General features: G+C 32.7%; 1 pseudogene; it reads right to left on the reverse strand.

The window, feature by feature from the left end:
- The window catches only part of LOC140919687 (uncharacterized), a 42319-nt pseudogene extending 31022 nt beyond the window's left edge, over positions 1-11297 (reverse strand).
- Between the last annotated feature and the right edge of the window lie 8458 nt (positions 11298-19755).

Below are 19755 nucleotides of genomic sequence, written 5' to 3' on the forward strand. Positions count from 1 at the left end.
AACTCTTAATTTCATATTGGGTATAAAAAGACTCAAAAGAAGCCACAACATTAAAAACACATGGGGAAGTTACCATAGAAAAAGTTTATATAAAAACACATGTAACAAACTCAATATACAAATTGGTTCAACCATTTGGTGCTGCAGACAACCTCATCATGTATCACTACATGAGTAATTTGTAATTTGAAAAGCCAGAAAAATGTTATCTAATGATATGGAGTATACATCATCACCCCAATCTAGTTGTGTACAACAGAATAAAGCCAAGTGTCAGAGCTATGTACCTGTATTGCATAAGCTTGTGATTTCTCGGACAAAATGTTGAGAACACATTCAGCAAGCCATTGAACATTGAGAGGAAGCTCAAATAATTTCTGCCACAACTCCCTTCATGTTTACCTTTAAGTCACAAGTGTTAAGCAATTACAAAGAGTAATCAGAGGTGAAAAAGCATTCAAGCAAAATCGTAAAGCTTAACTTAGTAGTTTTATTACCTTGAAGCTTTGAAAAGGATTGAAGCCTTTGAACTCCAATGTCACAGTAACACCAAATCTAATCAAAATCAAAATACAGTCAGTAGCAAACCAAAATACAGTCAACAATTGAACTAATTTGATAGTCGAGATATATACTCAAAAGTCTAAATTGTTAGATTAATCCTATAATGATGTTTGCTTGCAGATAACAGAAATAGATCTCCTATAGAAATTACACATTGCACCTGTTGAGACCATTAGATTTACTAATGTCAATGCTCTAATACCAATTTCAAAATTTAAAATCCAAAATCTGATGCTAAGTCTTGCATTTATACCCTCAATTTTCCCCAACATAACTCTATCAAAAAAAGTATGAGTGAAAATAATAAAAATGATTACATGTTGTAGCTGCAGTGAGAGTTAGGATGTCACTTGCACTTGTACCACTCATGGCAGAACCAATAACACTACTAAGATCTTCTTTCTTATCTCCCATTGCTTCAGCTACTATCGCACACTGAGCAGCAACCAATGCAGCAGCAGAAGCTATTGTTGCATCTCTATCTTCAAAGCAAATGTTTAGAAAAAAAAAATACAAAATACAAAATTTAAGTAGAAATTTAGAAGAAAACTAAGAAATTACCTGAAATTGCGCTTAGAACTCACTAGATGTAGGTTAGGTTCCTGCGATTTGAAAAATAAAATAAATTAAGAAATGAGAAACGATTAGGGTTCATGCGATTTGGGAAAGAAACAGAGAGGCAAAATGAAAAAAGGTCGAATATTATTAGGGTTCGTGTGGGAGGATGAAGGAGAAAGTGAATGGAGGATGAAGAGAAGGGCGAGAACGAAAAATGGAGACAATATGGCGAGAATGAAAAATGGAGGTAATAGGGTTTGGGAAGATGAAGGAGAAAACTGGGAACTAAAACTTGGGAACTCAATACTGTTGTTTACGGTAGATTGAACTATTTTTGGTATTATCATATTTTAACATTTAATATTATCAGATTTTTAAGTATACTATTTGGGTCACATAATTTTTTTTTATAATTTATTTATTGTTTAAAAAATAAAAAATAATTGATCTCTTAATCGATTACTAAATTTAATTGATTTTTTTTTAAATATAGAAATTTAGAAAAATCTAGTTTTAAAAGAAGAAAAAAGAATTTGATTGGTCTCTAAATCGATCAGTAATAAATTAGTTTTAAATAGGTCACTAATAAATTAGTCTCTAAATCGGTCGCTAAAATATATTTGTGACCATTTTAGAGACGCGTTTAGTTTTAGTTAACTATTATAAATATTTTGTCTGCAAAAACTATTTCATTTTTTTAATTAATAAAGAAAATTAAATTATGTAATTAAAAAATAGTTAGCGACTGAAATTTGAGTCGCTAAATTTAGTTACTATTTTAATCTCTAAATTTTGTTAGCGACCGATTTAGTGACGAAATAATATTTAGTTTCAAAGTTTAAAATTTCAATCTCTATTTCGGTCGCTAGTGTTAAAGAAATTTTTTCTATTAGTAACAGTTAACTGTTGAAATTTTTGTCGGTAAAATTCAGTTGCGATTTTAGTCTCTAAATTTATTAGCGACCGATTTACTGACGAAAAAATATTTAGTTTCTAAGTTTAAAATTACGGTCTCTATTTCGGTCGCTAGTGTGACTGAAAATATTCGGTCTCTAAATCGGTCACTATAGGCGAAAATTCTAGTAGTGCATGTATTTTATCAACATATATTTGATATTTATGACATTTCTTTACGTAACTAAAGCAATCAGATTTCATAGTCAACCAATAATAGCCAGCCCTCAAGATTTTTCTTGCCATTGCGTGTCCATTTGCATGAGTTCAAAAGAACCTTCGTGAACGTCTTGAATGATCTTTTCTGCTTCTGCTTTATCCACACATATGAGGAGAACCATATCATGATTCCTCTTATAAAGCACATTACCATTTAAGAAGGAGTTCATTGACAACCTCCTCAAAACCCTCTTGTCGTTCTCTGAAATACCTGATGGATATTCCATATTCTTAACATAGGATTTGATATCATAAAACCATGGTTTGCTATCAAACTCTTCTTCTATCGATAAGCAATATGCTGGCTTATCCTTTTGTTGAATTTTTATGACTGGCACATCCTGACCGACGCTTATTTTGAACATTGATGACAATGTGGCCAAGGCATCAGCCAGTTGGTTTTCTTCTCAAGGAATTTGGTGAAAAGTGATATGCTCGAAGTTTTCTACCAATTCTTTGATATGTGTAAGATACGAAATCAATTTGGAATCTCGAGTTTCCCACTCTCCTTTTGTTTGATGGATAACCAAAGATGAGTCTCCATATACCTCAAGAACTTTTATCTTTGACTCATTGGCTGCTTTAATGCCCATGACACTTGCCTCATATTCTGCAATATTGTTTGTGCAATCAAGACACAATCTAGCCGTAAATGGAGTGAACTGGTTCTCCGGAGAAATCAAAATTGCCCCAATTCCATGACCTAACATGTTAGAAGCACCATCAAACACTAGCGTCCATTTTTCTTTATTAGGTGATTCATTCTCTTTAAATAAAGTCATGATGCCTTCATCGAGGAATTCACTTTGCATTGATTGATAATCTTCTACAGGTTGTTGGGCCAAATACTCTGCTAGGGCACTTCCTTTTATAGCTTTTTGTGTAACGTATACCAAATCGTATTCTGATAACAACATCTGCCAACGGGTAATCCTTGCACTAAGAGCATGTTTCTCAAAGATATACTTAATTGGGTCCATTTTAGACACCAATCAAGTTGTATGACATAACATGTATTGCCTCAACCGACGAGCAGCCCATGCTAATGCGCAACATGTTCGTTCAAGTAGTGAATACCTTGTTTCACAGCTGGTGAACTTTTTGCTCAAATAATAAATAACATGTTCCTTCTTACCAGATTCATCATGCTGCCCCAATACACAACCCATTGAATCGTCAAGTACTGTTAGATACATAATAAGTGGTTTCCCAGGAACATGAGGCACTAAGATTGAAGGTTTTGACAAATACTGCTTAATCTTTTCGAAAGCTTTTTGACAATTATCATTCCATTCAACATTTTGGTCTTTGAGCAACAACTTGAAAATTGACTCGCATATAGCGGTGAGATATGTAATTCAATCTACCCAAAAAGCCACAAACTTCTTTTTCTGTGCGTGGAGCGGACATTTCTTGACTAACGACGCTTATCTGGGTCCACTTCTATCCCTTTTTGACTAACGATAAACCCAAGTAACTTGCCTGATCTTACACCAAAAGTGCATTTAGTAGGGTTTAAACGGAGTCTGAACTTCCTTAGTCGCACAAACAACTTTTGAAGGTTAATAACATGTTCTTCTTCGGTCCGAGATTTTGCAATCATATCGTCCACGTAAACCTCTATTTCCTTATGCATCATGTCATGAAACAAATTTACCATTGCTCTTTGATAGGTTGCCCCAACATTCTTCAATCCAAATGGCATCACTTTATAACAGAAAGTCCCCTATTGTGTGATGAATGTAGTTTTCTCCATATCTTCGGGAGCCATCTTGATTTGATTATACCCTGAGAAACCATCCATGAAGGAGAAAAGAGAATATTGAGCAGTGCTATCTTCTAGGACATCAATGTGAGGCAAAGGAAACTCGTCTTTTGGACTAGCTTTATTTAAATCCCGATAATCAACACACATTCGAACCTTTCCATCTTTCTTTGGAATTGGAACAATATTAGCAACCCATTGAGGATATTTTGCCACTGCTAAGAAACCAGCATCAAATTGTTTTTTGACCTCTTCTCTAATTTTAAGTTACATATCAGGCCTCATCCTCCTCAATTTTTGTTTAATTGGAGCACATTCAGGCTTGAGTGGTAGCTTGTGTTCAACTATGTTAGTATCTAGCCCAGACATATCCTGATATGACCATACAAAGACATCCACATAATCAAATAAAAGTTTAACCAACTTTTCTCGTTCACTTTCTTTAATAGACATGCCAATTTTAACTTCTTTCTTATCATGTTCAGTCCCTAAATCGATCACCTCAAAAGGTTCTTGATAAGGTTGTATTATCTTAGCTTCCTGTTCAATTAACCTTTCTAGTTTTGGGGGAGGTTCACAATCGTCTTCACAACCCTCGTCATCGTGATTAATTGGGTGTTCAAAATTACAAGAAAGTGTTCTAGCGCTGCTATTTTCAACGTATTTATTTTCGACTCTGCATGGTTTAAATTAAGAAGAAAAAGAAGAAAAAAAAAAAAGAAATATGAATAAAGATTACCAAAAAAGAAAAGAGAAAAACAAAAACAATTGGAGAATTAAAAAATGCATTTATTGATAATAAGTACGTAATTGAAATACATGTGCCCTATTAGTCTAGGTAGTCAATAGTGCCGGTTCGCGGCGGGATCACACTGGAGCAGTGCGGCGAGCGACATGGTCGCGACGACGCATAGCAGAGCAGAGAAAATAGGGTTCGCGCGCGACCTAGGCGCGTTCACGGGTCACGGGTCGCGTTCCGGGTCGTGGGTTTCAAAACCCTAAAAAACGTGAAAAAAATCTGGACTTTTTTTCCCGTTAAAAACCAATTTTACGCCTAAATTTTAAAACGTTTTAGGGGTAATTTTGGTAATACACCCTCCAGATTTTAGAGATTCACTCGTTCTCGTTTCTGATCGTTCTCATCTCATCTTCTCATCTCATCGTTCCCATCTCACTGTTCTTATCTCATTTCTTTGCGTTGTTGTCTTCACTTGTCCCATCGTTCCCATCCTCATCGTTCATCTCCTAGGTTCGTTGCTGTCGTGGGTTTCAAAACCCTAAAAAACGTGAAAAAAATCTGGACTTTTTTTCCCGTTAAAAACCAATTTTACCCCTAAATTTTAAAACGTTTTAGGGGTAATTTTGGTAATACACCCTCCAGATTTTAGAGATTCACTCGTTCTCGTTTCTGATCGTTCTCATCTCATCTTCTCATCTCATCGTTCCCATCTCACTGTTCTTATCTCATTTCTTTGCGTTGTTGTCTTCACTTGTCCCATCGTTCCCATCCTCATCGTTCATCTCCTAGGTTCGTTGCTCTTTGCTCTGTTCTTTTCTCCACCCTTTTCTGTTTTGTAACTTTGTTACTTCTCCTCCTCTGTTACTTTTTTTTTATTTCTTTTAATTTTTTCTTTATTCTTCAGTTTTTTTTACTTCATTATTTTTTCTTCTGTTTTTGTGTTCTTTTTTTCATTGTTTTTACTTCTTTTTTATTTAATTTAATTTTTTTGTTAATTTAATGTAATTCTATTTTTGTTAGTTTGTTTTTGTAAATTTAATTTAATTCTGTTTTTGTTAATTTGTTTTTGTTTATTTAATTTAATTTAATTTACTTCTATTTATGTTTCTGTTTTTGTTAATTTAATTTAATTTAATTTAATTCTATTTTTGTTTTTGTTTTTGTTAATTTAATTTACTTCTCTTTGTTTTTTTCTACTTCCTTTCTATCTTTGTCTGTTCTGCAAACAACCATGACAACATCATCTGAAACCCCACAATCTGGAATGTTTAAACCAACCAGAGATAATGTTGACCTAGCATGGCAATTTAATAGTGTAAAAGACAAGAATAATAGGAAGAAGGTGACATGTGATTTTTGTCAAGTTGAAACTAGTGGAGGAATTACTAGAGCAAGACAACATCAGTTAGGAATAAGGGGAGACGTAAAAAGCTACAGAAAAATACCACTAGATTGTAAGCTATTGTTGTAGACAGATTATGATGAGAAACAAGCACTAAAATATGGAATATTAAATGAGATGGAAGTTCAAATTGACGGTGATGTTAATGATGATGTGGCTGAAATAAGGAGAATTCGAAGTGGAAAAAGGGCAATTGAAGCCCAAGGCAGCTAATAATCCTAAGGGAAAGAAGGCAACTCGTATTGTACTTTGACATCATTTTGGAATGATATCATCTACACTCTTAAGGTTATGGGACCTCTTGTACCAGTGTTAAGACTTGTTGATAATGAGAAAAAACCTGCAATGGGATATATATATATATATATATGCAGTAATGATCAAGGCCAAGGAGGATATTCGAAAAGCTTTCAATGAACAAGCAAGCAAGTACATAGATGTATTTGCAATCATTGATGAAAGGTGGAAATGTCAACTTCATCATCCATTGCATGCTGCAGGCTACTACCTAAATCCGAAGTATTTTATAGCAAACTAGAAATTGAGAATGATCCCATATTGGTGGGAGGTCTTCACTTATGCATCAAAACACTTAGTGAAAGTCACCAAATGAGTGACATGACTACAACACAATTGTCAGAATATAAGATTGCTAATGGTCTCTTTGGATTGGGTGGAGCAATAAGACAAAGGACAACATTAGCTCCCGGTAATTGGATTGGAACTTCATTTATTTTCTTCTTAAATTTTTTAGCACACAACAACTTGTATAAAATGAAAATGATCGTTTCATTGCAGCTGAGTGGTGGAAGACTTATGGAGCACAAACTCCACTTTTGCAACTATTGGCCATTAAAGTGTTGAGTTTGACATGCAGTTCTTTAGGATGTGAGCATAATTGGAGTACTTTTGAGCATGTAAGTTAATACTTAATACTTGTTATTAAGTTATAGAGTATTCTACTATGTAGGTTCATATTAATTTAGTAAACTAACATTTTAAATTATGATACTTAATTTATTCCAAGAAGAGAAGTAGACTTGAGCATAAGAGGTTGGAAGACTTGATTTTCGTTAAGGATAATCAAACTTTGAAAGAGCGATATGATTGTCGTGATGTGATTGATCCAATCGTCTTGAATGATGATGATGATTATATCAATGAATTTGAAGTGGGAGACTTGGGGGATGATGGTGAACCTTTTGAAGAATTAGTTTATGCTGGTGATAATCTAACTTGGACTGATGTTGCCAATGCAAGTGGGGCTAATGAGTCGGTGGTCTACACTAGGCGGGTAGCAAAAGAAAAGGCAGCTGCAAGTGCATCTAGGGGAATAGTACAAGAAGCAACATCAAAGGAAGTGGTGGTAGAAGAAGATGTTGAAGAAGTTGAACCTATTTATGTTGAAGATGATGACGATGAAGAGGAGGAGAACGAAGAATATATTGAAGTTGATGGGGAAGAGGAGGAGGAAGAATGGGAAGAAGACTATGTTGAAGATGATGATGATTTTTGATTCCTATAACATGCATTTTAGTTTTAATATTTTGTTAATTTTATTACTCTACTATGTTGAAGAACATGATGATATTTAGTATCTAAATCTATATTTTGATTAAGAATATTTGGTATCTGAATGTATGTTTTGATTTAGACTGTGAGTTTGAGATCTAAATGTAAGTTTATATAGCATTATTCATGTAGAGGTCATCCCGGTATCCCGCAACCCGTTATCCCGGTTTCCGGAGTTGGCTGCGACGCACCGCTATCTGGGATTAACTACCTAGCTATTACTTTGAACACAATTACTTTGAACATGAATTAACAAACACGGAAAACTCGATGATCTTCCAATTATTGAGATTGGTATTTGGAGAACAAGGGTACACCAATTTGAGGGTATCACCATCAACACGATCCTCTTCTACAACATCCACTTGATCAACATATATTATTCCAGCACTTTGAAAGGTTTGATGAATGTCACAAATAGGGATCTTTTGTGAATTTGGTACCCGGTTTTCCCCACAAGCTAGCTTGCTTTCTCGTTTTTCTTTTACAGCGTTCTCTTGATCAGCTTTGGTAGGTACATATCCCAACCCATACTTATCATTCTTTTCTGGTATTTCTATCAATTTCCCAAATTTACCAAAAGCTCCTCCTTCCAACATGGATTTTGTAGACTTCAATGATGTGGTAGATAATTTTGGTTCTTTTAAACGAAATCCTTCACCCATGAAGACAACATTGGTGATTTCTAATGCTTGGAAGGAAGTCTTTATGGCTTCCTCTGCTTCTTCAATATATCCCGTAGAAGATAGATGACTCACTATCATATCTTCTTCCCCATATATTATCACCAGCTTATTGTTCACTATAAACTTTAGCTTTTGGTGGAGAGTGGATGTCACTGCTCCAGCAGCGTGAATCCACTGTACGCCGGTTTAATATCCATAACTTGGAAGGTTATTCCAAAGTTATGGGGTCCGATTTGAATTGGCAGGTCAATCTCACCAACAACTTGTCTTCTGGATCCATCAAACGCTTTCACCACCATAGCACTCGGCTTCAAACAAGCCCCATCAACAAAAAGTTTTGAAAGTTTCGATTTCGGCATGACATTTAACGATGAACCGTTATCAACTAGCACTCATGCAAAAATATGATCATGACACCTCACAGAGATGTGTAGTGCTTTATTATGCTCCATCCCCTCAGCTGGTAATTCGACATCACTAAAACTCAAACCGCTATTGGCAGTGATATTACTGACAACTCCATCAAACTGGTCCACATTAATATCATGAGTACCATGGCCTCATTTAAAACTTTCATCAGTGCTCTTCTATGCGCTTCAGAGTTTAATAACAAAGAAAGAACATATATCTTAGAAGGGGTTTGATTTAGTTGATCTACCACCTTATACTCACTTTGTTTGATAAACTTTAAAAATTCGTTAGCTTCTTCTTCAGGCACTGTCTTTTTGCAAGTTTCTAATCCTTTTATGGCATGATACACAACCTCTTTCTCTTTTTCTCCACGACCTTCCTTTTTCCTGAGTTGTTCAGGAGTGTATACTCGACCACTACGGGTCATTCCACCAATCCCTGAAATATTGGTGACATCCGTACCTTGATGTTTAGAGCTATCGCCTGATTGGTGGTTGACTAAATGGGATGTGACTTCATAACTCCATGGTACCGCCTTGTTATTTTCATAAGGAAAAGAGTTTGGTGCTTGGACAATTATTGCATTTTTCTCACTATGAGTTGGCTTAGGATTCTCTTATCTATAGAGAATTTCCAATGGTCTTGGAAAAGATCTATCATTTTCCATGCATGGCTCTATGGTCGATACATAATCATCTTTTGTGTACTGGTCTATCTCTTCTTCAATGAGATTGACATCGGCATCTCCGTGACCCGACAAAGGATTATTCCCTACATTGAGACCATTTTCCTTGAAGGTGAGCCATTTTGAATTAATCAATTCTTGCACTTTAGTTTTTAAGGCCTGACAATCTTCAACGGAATGCCCCACGGCTCCGGCATGGTATTCACATCTGGCGTTTGGATTATACCATTTCGAGAATGGTGGTTCTAAGGGTTTCATTGGTCTCAGGACTACCATTGAATTTTGAAGTAAGTGAGGCAACAATTGGTTGTACGTGACACGAATTGGGTCAAAACGGGTTATCCTTTTTCTCGATTGACAGGTGGTCTGTAGTGATTTGAGATTGGATTTTGGTTCCATTGACTTTGTTGGGAAAATGCGGTAGGTGGTGGTTGATAAAAAGGTGGTCTTGAAGGGTGATATTGAGGGCATGATGCTTGTGTGGTTGCGGCCACATATGGATAAAGAATGTAAGGAGTTTGTGGCATCGGGGGCTTGAAGTCTGGGTGTCGATAAGAATTGATGGGTGGAAAATAGGAGACTGTGGGGTTTACCATTACAGCGTTAGCGTCCCCTTCTTTCTTTTTTGTGAATGTCGCTTGGGGTCTTTTTATGCCAATTGCTGCACATACGATCTTGTCACTTGTCATCCCACTTTCTATCCTTTCTCCTATCATGACAAGGTCAGAAAAGTTTGATGACATAATCTCAATCATCTTATCATAAAAAGGCGACTGGAGAGTATCCATAAACATACCAACCATTTCTCTTTCAGATAAAGGAGGTTCTACTTGTGATGCCATTTCCCTCCGCCGTTGCGCGTATTCTTTGAAAGCTTTGTTGTCCTTTTTCAATGAATTTTGCAAATGCATCCTATCAGGGGCCATGTCAACGTTGTACCTGTATTGTTTAAAAAAGGCATCAGCTAGGTCTTTCCGTGAACGAATTTAATTTCTCTCGAGATGCATATACCAGCTTAACAACGCCCCACTCAAACTGTCTTGGATAAAGTGAATGAGAAGTTTATCGTTATGAGCATGAGAAGCCATTTTTCTGTAATACATAATTAGATGATTTTTAGGACATGTGTTGCCTTTGTATTTTTCAAAGTCAGGAACCTTAAATTTTGGAGGGATAGTCACATCAGGAACCAAACACATGTCGGAAGCTTCGAGACCATAAACGTTATGCCCCTCAATTGCTTTTATTCGCTCTTCTAAGACATGAAATTTTTTCTTTGATTGTGTATCATCCCCAATGTGAGGTTGATGCCAATTCCCGTTAGCATCAAAATGGGGAACTTGAGGTACACTATAAGGAATATTTTTTGTGGGTATAGTGTTTTGGGGTGACACATAGCCCAAATGAGGTGGGATTTGTGATTGGCTTAAGTTTTGGGGGTTGACAGCTGAGTGGTTCTGGTTATTGTCCACGGGGTTGATGACTACAGGCGGAGTATAACCAGGTGGGAGACCATATATAGGAAATTGCATAGCTGCTGTGCGGAAATGTTGGTTAGTCGGGGTAAAACCCGGTGGATGAGAAGGAGTAGTTTGATGTTCTTCATTTACAATCGGAGGATCCCCATCTGTATTCTCCTTCCTTGACAAAGCATGTATAGCTTCCAAGACTCGATCGACCTTTTCCTTCAGTTGGTTGACATCCGCTCTTATCACCTCTTGGTTTTGCTCGAGTTCATCCATGATCTTGGAACTCGCGCGTGTCCGATAAGGGTGTCGGGGAAACAGCTTTATTGATTTTTTCTATTTTTTTATTTAAAAATAAATAAAATAAAATTTCTAGGAGTATTAAAATATGAATGTGATGGAAATAAAATAAATTAGTTAATTATGATAGTTGGATAGTGGGGAATCATACGCCTTAGGTAATAGCAAGAACAAATTATTAGTGAAGAAAATATGAGGACTGGAAATCAAAATAGAAAATCCTTCATTGATAAAAAAAAAAGAGTACATCATATTCAAATTAAAAACTACATTGACTATGGGATTTCAATCTTCTCTTTTAATAGGACAACCAATCTTCTCCTCCAATTCTTCTACCAAATTTTTGCAATATTCAATGAACTTGTAGACTTTGACTGGAGTATTCAACGGATGCATTACCGCATCAATCTCTCTTAGATGCTTTGGAATTTTTAAGACTGCTTGATTAGCTAGCATTGCCAATTTTGAATAGCATTCTTTCCAATGTCTTCCTTTATCTTCCAACTCTTTATAGATCTCTTGATTCTCTAATTGACCTAACAATACCACAAATCGATCCTCCCAATATATGGTTTCGTCCTTTAGGTCACTATAGATCTTTTCTTGGTAATCAATGTAATTATTTAGCTCACTAGAATTCTCCATTTCTATTCTTAGTGCGTCTTGATGTTTTGAGAGTAGTTCTTCATTTTCTTCTTTGTGTTGCCTCTCATTCCTTACTTGACTCTCATACTCAGCTACCATTTCTTTCGGTTGTTTCTTTAAATCTTCAAACTCTTTTTTTATCTTCTTTTTAGAGCTTGCGGATTTGGTCCGCAACTGCTTCCACATATAGGCCTCTTCGATAGCTGTATTTTTTTCTTGCTTTCGCACATCTAACTCTTCATTTGCCTCTCATATTCGTTTTTTTTAGCCCAATTGAACTTAAATTAAAACATAAAAAATAAAGTTGTAAGACCTATAGTGAAACACTAACCCTAATATACTTACAAACTGAGAGGCAGTCGCTGAACAAAAGCAATTTTGACACATTCATCAAGCTTTCTTCAATAGCCGCTCCGATTTCAAAACTAAAAAATTTCATCACCTCTAGCACTGACATCCGCTTAAACCCTTGATGCATATACTTATCCTTATTATTTTCGAATACGGGAAGTAACATCTTTACCGAAAGTAATTTCCCCAACCCCAGTTTAGAGATTTCGTCGAAAATCTGGAAAAAGGAAAGGTCAAGGGAGAGGAGTAGATCGAGGAGGAGGGTGCGACCACTCCCGAAGACATAGTTGTCGTTCCGGCGGCGGCGACGACATTACAAAGGTGTAAGTTTTCTATTCCCTTTTTTATCTTTCAATCACAATGTTATCTTTTTTACTCCTTTAAAACAAAACTTTACATTAAAAAAAAAAAAAAAACAGAACAATTATGATGTAAAGAGAAGAAAAAAAGTTCACCTTAACTCTTCTTCTTGCTTGTTTTCGTTTGCAACTTCTCTGTTTTCTTCTTTTTCTATTATGTATTTTTCTGTTGGTGTTCAATCTTTCTTTTTCTCTCTATGCATTTTTTTATATCATTAGTGTTAATCTCAGATCCTCTCCCCTTTGAAATTTAAAAAGATGTATTTATAGAGTTTTTTTGTGTTTAGTTGCTTTCTTATCTGTGCCTCTATTTCCAGTTCCTAGTTTGATGTTATGTTTCCTTTGTTTATCATATGCGTTTTTCTGCACCTCTGATCCATTCACGATTTTGACTTTTATTTGTTTTATCTGATCTGTTGTTGGGCTTTAATTTGTCCTTTAGTTTCTTTTTTTTTTTAACTCAAAACTTTGTCTTTTTGTTCTGCATAATGTGTACAATGGCTGATTTATAAAAGTTATCTTTTTTATTTCTCTAATTAGTTACAACAGGTACAAATGTATCCATGAACATGGCTTGTGCATCAATGGCAGTCAGCATCAACATATCATGGTTTGACAGTGAGCGAAGACAACAGTAGAGAACAAAACATAGGCAAAACTGAAAACAACTGGCTTGATTTGAATTAGTTTGACTTAATTTTTATTGTAATTTAATTTGGCTTTATTTTTAATTTGTAATTTGATTTGATTATAATTTGATTGTAAATGTAATCTGATTTGGCATTGTAAATTGATGAGCCTATTCATTGTAATTATTTTTATTTCCCTTTTTAATATACATTTCCTTTTTGATTTATTTTTAAATAAATTGGACAAAATTAGGGTACTACATAACCCTCTAAAGATAAAGGAAAATAACAGTACAATGATTATCTGTCTTTGACTAAAAACCCATGTTGATCATCTAAATCAATGATCAAAACAAGGAAGCTCTAAATGAAGGCTCTAATAAAGTCATTGTCTTGGTACAAGTTAGATCCTCTGATAAACGAAGAAAGAGAATCTACTAAATAAGTTTACAATGAATTTCAATAATCTTTTAGAGACCGACTCTAATAAATGTGTCCTGAACGTGCCTCCAACAAATTTGTTAATACAAACTCACTTTATTGACATTGCATCTGATTATTCATCTTACCCTGTTAACCTTCTGGTCAACGTTTCTAGTCAACACTTTTATATAGTCAACGCTTTAATATGAAATCAACATTCCAATATTCTCTACTCATCAAGGATGCACTTATCCTCTAACTGAAGAAGCGGATGACATCCTTTGATATTGACATCCTCTGAGATATTTCTTCTTAATTAAAGATATGTTTAATTAATGATGAAGATTGATATGAATATGTCTTCAAGGTTAATTTGTCTTAAATGTGTAGTCAAGATCTCCAACGATAACATTCTCAACGGATACATTTTGAATTATTTAAGTAGAAACCGATCAATATGAATGTGCAACTTGGAGAATGAAAAGGCACCGTGTTTAGAAGAATGTTCGTAAAAGGCTAGAACACATCAAAAGAAAATAATGAATGAAAAATTCTCTCAGTAGATAGTTATTAAAATTAATGTAAATCAACCAAGTTGTTTGATACACTTGAATTGATATAGGAATTCAAATATAATACTCCCTCAATGAGAGTTAGAGTCCTAGAAACAAACTTCGTGTCAATTCTAACACAAACTGGAACAAATGTAAATCAGTCCGATAGTGGCAACAACATTTTCTTCCATAAGAGGTACCTAAAGAGGTATGACAATACTCATGAACCTCAATAGCAGTTTGCCAGAAAGTTGAGAAGAGTTCTAATGGTGTTCGTATAGGGAGGCTAAAGAATTATACTCAAATTCTGAAGAGGAAAAATAAATAATACTTGTATCTATTGTTTAAGTAATGGATTAATCGATTGACTGTACTGAAGCACAACTCTCTGTATGGAGATGACTAGATGTAGAAATATTCTATTGTGACCTAGTATAAAAATTATTGTGTCTCGTCTCTCTCTGTCTCTCTCTCTCTCTCTTTGTTACTCTAATTTATGTTCTTTCTAATTCAATGTTTTTTTTTACTAAACCTATTTTATGATCTCAAGTTGAATGATTTGATAAATAACACATCTTTTGGTTAAGTAACTCAAGTAATTTTCAGAAATAGCAAAACATTATTAAAACCCCCTATTTATATCATTTAATTGTTTTACATGGTAGAGTTGTGACATATTTCATTAAATTATGTGTTAGACGAGGCGAGACATATTTCAAAGACACACTTAAGGGTACTAGACGTGCTTGAAGCTCCTCCTAATGTTAGCAGGATAATAACTAGATGGAGTTCAAATGATCAATCAATAGGATCAGCTATTGGTTTGTTACAAGGTTTTTGGGGTGAAATTGTAAGGAAGTTTAAGGATTTTCCTATGATGTACAACAATTGGAAACTAGTTCAATTGAAAAGAAAATATGATATATTTAGGGATAAAATAAAGGTCTCATTGATAAACAATTGAATATTTTTTTATTTATTGTTTGTATTTTTAACTAATTTTTTTGTATTATTATGTTATTCAAAATTTGTTGTTGATGATGAAGAAAAAAAATTATATCCACACTAGCTTTGAAAAGAAATGCCGATATGCACGATGTAGGTTGTTTAAAGAATTTTATAGTGGGATCTATCATTGAAGGAAAACCTACAAAATTATCCACATTCTATTAACCGAGACCATTACACTATTTTTGTCCAATATAGGCGTAAGACAGACACAATGGTAATCATTCTTCTGTTGCATTGTCATTTGTTTTCTACTATTCTATTTTCTGATGTCATTTGTTATCAATGCATGAGAAAGCTGATAAAAATGTTGCAAGTCGAGAAAAGCTAACAATCCATCATACATTAAGCTCTAAGATGCTTGCAAGGAAGATGGACGAGTTGGTAGCATTTACTCAATCTACCATTGATTGTACACTTAATTGCACAAGTACTTATTATATGTGTTTACTTGTAGGAACTGAGAGGTGGTCGAAAATACAGTAGGAGTGAAATGTATGATGATTCAGTTGTCAATGAAGAGGCCAAGGAAAAAAATGCAAGTGTAAAGAATAGAAGTGTTATATGATTGTAAGTATTTCTTGTTGACCACTTTTTAAATCAAACATACAAATCTTAGTTTTGGTAACAGTGAGTTGCAAAACTATAAATCTACAAAATTACTTATTTGGTTGGTATAGTGAGTTGCAAAGCTATAAAACTATAACAATACTTATATGGTAATAGATGTAGTTAGTTTAGGTTCAATTATGTCATTGAATTCATTGGTTGTATTGGTTTGCTTGCTCCAATGTTACATAGGTTTGGTTTGGTGCATTATGGTTGGATGTTGTTAGTTTGATGCTTGGACCAATATAGAGTTCATCTATTATAAGCTATGTGCCTTATGGCTTTTCTCCTGATTGATCATATCATATGTTTCCATCAAGTGCTATCAATAAGTTATGTTGTTTCCATAAAGAAGCGTAATCTGGGAAAAAAAATCTATTTATTGTCTTAGATGATATCAAATAGAATGTTATCTTGCAACACATACATGAATGTACTACATGATATTTTTCTGATTAAATGGTTGGAGTATTTCAGACCCTTCTGTTACAAAGATGAATTTAGTTTGCTTCATTTTTCTATGTAGGAACAATAGCAAGTTGAAATTGGGAAGACTCATTCTCAAAATGAAGCATTTGTGAATGTGTTTGGAAAAGAACATCCTGGATATGTTTATTGTATGGGACTTGGAATAACAATGTTTCAAATAAATGTCTTCCTCCGATGCTAATGAGAAGAAGGAGAAAATGAAAGTTGAAATCGATAGGCTTATGAAAAGGGATTCAAAATATGATATCTGGAAAGAGAAAAATGATTTTTTTATTGCAAATGCAAAATTCCAGAGAAAATAGGTAAAATTGTTTTCTTAGGAACCTGTTTAAAAAATGATGCGGTAACTGTTTCTCCATGGTTAAAAATATAAATTGTGGAATGAATGGTTCTAACTATATGAGAAGTTTAGTTAATTGGTATTGACAATATTTATCAAGATTAATCGAGGTTAATATATACTTATATTTTTTTTCTAAGTAACAGACTTAGAATCGTCAATAGATGGTAGACATTCCTCTAAGTCTATCTACCAACATGTGGATCATGGAGCAACATCATTAATGACTATTTAGATATTTTGATGAACTTTTAAGTTTGTTGTAGTTGTTTTATATGTTTAACCACTCTTCTAATGTTTTGAATATTAAATATTTAAACTATTTTAATTGTTGTCTTGGTTAAGTTTAATGTATGAATTGGTGTTATTACTTTTGAAAAAATTATATAAATTGAATTTAGTCACCATAGTTATATATTTATGTATTTTAATTATATGAGTGATATTTATGAATATTTTGTATTTTCATTTATTACATTGGATAATAAGCTTGTGACGGTTCAAACTATCTCAAAATGTATATAGCAGCGGTTGATAATTGTTGCAACTCATAAAATAATGTGTCTAACGATGGTTCTAAATGTCACAAGACTTATATAGAAGCGGTTAGAAATCGTCACAATTGTTGTCGACAACAATTTTCTGAACCATTGTAAAGTGGCCTCACGACCCCCACATCTGCGACAGTTGGAGAACCGTCGCAAGCATCTATTATAAACGACTATAATCGTTGCAGGTGTCCATTTTAACTGCTGCAAGTCAACTTTTTTTTAGTAATGATTCGAACGCTCAATTAGTTAACTAAAAAAATATATCAAATTTATAAATAATTTATTTATAATAAAGTTAAATTATTTAAAATTTTAAAGTAAATAATTTATTTTATTTTAAAAAAATAAAATAGATAAATAAATTAAAAATATATGTTAGATAGATAAAATTTAAATTAATAAAGAAATTAATTTTAAAATACATTAAAAATTTCCTTCCAAAATTGATAGCAATTTTGTAATTTTCAATACTTTATCATTTTAGTTAAGTATTTAGTGATCACATTATTTTATGTTTTTATTCACTTCACACTTACTAAGATGTTTTATATTTCTATTTTTTTTTTGTTAATTTTAAAATTTTATTTTATTTTTTCTTTTGATAATATTTTTTTATTTACCTCTTCACTTTTTGCTGTTTATGTATTAATTTATTTTAATTCAATAAAAATTCACATAAGAAATAAATTCATCACAAATATATAGAAAAAAGATTATAAATGACATATTGATATAACATTATGTATGTTGTGACACACATATCTTATGATATGTTAGAGTCTGCGTAAGGTTAAGATGATAAAACAAGAATTTTAGACCTCTCAGTAAAATTATAATTTTTAAGTATATTTAAACTTAGAAGAAATAAAAAATATAAAAGTATAACAATAAAAGGCATCACAAGTGTAAAAAGTACACAAATTAGCATTTAAAATTATTTATTTAAATTTTTTTTAGCTCTAAAATGCCTTTATTTCTTTTCTTTTTATCGAAGTCTTGCTTTTTAGTTTGTATTAGACTTCAACAACAATTATGTCGGTCCTATATTGTGCAATATTTTATACTCTATTGTACAACATCTTCGATTATCAATTTTATATTGATTGCTTTTTATATTTAGTTATACGATTTTAAAAAGTTCTAGTTATTATTTTGTTAAAAAACTTTAATCGTTGCTTTTAAAATATAATTTTTATGTATATCGTATAAGTATAAGATTTAATTTTGTCAAACACTTTAATTCGCATAACAACTATCTCTTAATTTTATTAAATAGAACCTTAATATTATTACATGACACTTTTTTTTTTTTGAAATATTGGGAAAGCTTCAAATTTCCATAAAAAAGTTTGTGGAAAAGAGAGTCCTCGAGAAAAAAAAATAGTAATTACAAGGAACTTTTTCCTAAGAAATTTCTATTTAGTCAAATGTTAATACAAGGCCATTTGTGGGGAATGTGTTCCTCACAAATTACTAATTTGACAATTGGAGACAATTTTTGAGGAACTAGTACCTTACAAATTTTTAAAACAAGGCCGCTGCACATATATAATTAGTGATGTATTGGGTGCAGCCTTTTCATATGCTTTTCGAGTACCTAGTTCCTCCCAAATATTTAAATATAATAGCTGCATAATTACTATTTATTTCAATTAATTTTAATAAATTTTTAATTTTTATAATTATTTTGAATTAAAAGAGTTTAAAATAAATATTAAATATTTTAATGAATTAAAAAATTGAAATACTCATTAATTTGTGAGGAACAATGTTCCTAGGAAAAATTTGAGTAGAAAAGTTTATTTTGAATTTTAAGATTTGCGAAAAAATTTGTAGTAGGAAATCTTTTAGAGAGAAAGTAAATATTGAATTTTAAAATCTGCAATGAACTTTGTTCCTAACAAACATTTGAATGAGAAATTGAATTTTAAAATTGATGCTTTTCGAGAAACTATGTTCCTCGCAAATAATGAGACCAAATTTTTCTATAAAATACATCATCCTCTTCATTTTTTCATGATTCAATCTTTTTTTATTATTTCATCTCCAACTATCTTTTTCTATTCATTATTTATTATAATATATTCAACATTTCACCCTCCTTCCCCTTCTTCAATATTTTATATCTCATTCTTATTTATATTATTTCTTTTTCTCTATTTAATCTATTTCTGTTTTTTTAATTAAATTTTTACAAATTTTATTTTTTTAGTCTAGTTTCGTTCTAATTGTTAATAATTTTTTTAATAATTATTTAATTATATATCATTTTTAGTTTTATTTAAATTATATTTTAATATTTCAATTTTTTATTTATTTTGCAAGGACAACTTTTTTCTTGTAACTTTTTAATATATTAATTACGGAGGACAATAATTCCTCGCAAATATATTATTTTAAACATTTTTTATTTTATTTACGAGCAGACCGTCACAATTTCTTTTTTATTTTAATACAAAAGTTTGTAAAGAAATTG

Source organism: Cicer arietinum, chromosome 3, assembly GCF_000331145.2.
Source record: "Cicer arietinum cultivar CDC Frontier isolate Library 1 chromosome 3, Cicar.CDCFrontier_v2.0, whole genome shotgun sequence".
Taxonomy (NCBI): Eukaryota; Viridiplantae; Streptophyta; class Magnoliopsida; order Fabales; family Fabaceae; genus Cicer; species Cicer arietinum.